The 1,506-nt window shown below is 40.1% G+C and overlaps 1 protein-coding gene across 1 annotated transcript in view; it reads left to right on the forward strand.

Moving 5' to 3' along the window:
• Positions 1 to 1,506, forward strand: part of DMD (dystrophin) — a 637,032-nt gene that overhangs the window by 260,714 nt on the left and 374,812 nt on the right. The window lies entirely within an intron of this gene.

A 1,506-nucleotide genomic window follows, 5' to 3' on the forward strand; every position in this document is an offset into this window, starting at 1 on the left:
CCTTTCAAGTAGGCCTCTCCAATAATACAGTCTGTGTTATAAACATTCACTTATTAAAAAAAAAAAACAAAGAAATAATTGATCACATCAAAGTGATTCAGTCTCTTCCCTGACACTTGGTTGAAATCAGGGTATCAGTCCGTCCATCCTGAATGGCAGGGTTCAGTGAAAGCAACCCAGTCGAGGCAGTAATTTGGGATGGTTATGAGATAGGATAGATGACTGCTGGGAGAGTTAGACACAGAACCATTCATGACACTTATAAGCTGGCTTTGTGAATCTAGTCAGTTCCTCCATCAGCATTATTTCAGACTTAAAAGTCACCACCACTTAAAAATAGTTCCAAAGAGGGGCGCCTGGGTGGCTTAGTCAGTTGAGCGTCCGACTTTCGCTTAGGTCATGATCTCGCGGTTCGTGGGTTCGAGCCCCGCGTCGGGCTCTGTGCTGACTGCCAGCTCAGAGCCTGGAGCCTGTTTCAGTCTGTGACTCCCTCTCTCTCTGACCCTCCCCTGCTCATGCTGTCTCTCTCTCTCCTAGAAATAAAAAAAAAAAAAATTAAAAATAGTTCCAAAGATACCCTGGAAAAACAGCCCTGTATTTGCCCAAGCTATAACATATTTGCCTACACAAAAAAATTACAGTTAGTTCATTGTTTTATGAGGGATTCTGAAGCCATTTTCATATTTCAAAATAGAGAAACATTAGTATTTAATTACACGGGTGCCCATTTTTTAAAGTTTTTATTTAAATTCCAGTTAGTTAATATACTGTGTCTTATTAGTTTCCGGTGTACGTATAATGATTCAACACTCCATACATCACCCGGTGCTCATCACAACAAGCGCAGTCCTGAATTCCCGTCACCTGTTTGGAATCCAAATGATTTTAAAGTAGCCCTTTGCCTTGCTTTGGCTCTTGTTCTTCTAGATCCGAGTCCATATTATGTCCCTTTCCCTCCCTTTATTTTCCTTCTGCCCTATGTCTTTTCTCTTCCTGTGATTATGATTCTTACATAAGTCTCCATCATCACATTCTATATTGATCTCTTTGTCTCTGTTCCTTTACACATTGATATCATCCATCACACATTTACAAAAATATTCTTCCTTGGACATTCCTATCACAGTATTCCCTTGCTCAAGAACTTTAGTCTCGTAGGTGCCTGTATTTTACTCATTCATTCACTTTTTTTTTCATTCAACAAATATTTCCTGAGTCTCTTCAGTTTACTTGGCACTCTTCTAGGCACTGAGGATACAACAGATCAAAACAGGCAAGTGAAAAGCCATTGCTCTCATGACATTTATTTCTAATCACCAGAATCTGGNCTGCCAGATATGACCCCGACAATCCCTTCTTCCCCTGCCTCCCATTTCTTTCCTCACCAAGCAGCCATGTAGTTATTCCCCAGCATGGAGAATGTCTCCTGTGAGCCAAGGAGATTCTGCTTCTTTTTTTTTTTTTATTTTTTTTAATGTTTTATTTATTTCTAGGAGAGAGAGAGAG

Source organism: Crocuta crocuta, unplaced genomic scaffold (genome assembly GCF_008692635.1).
Source record: "Crocuta crocuta isolate KB4526 unplaced genomic scaffold, BGI_CrCroc_1.0 scaffold598, whole genome shotgun sequence".
NCBI classification, from domain to species: Eukaryota; Metazoa; Chordata; class Mammalia; order Carnivora; family Hyaenidae; genus Crocuta; species Crocuta crocuta.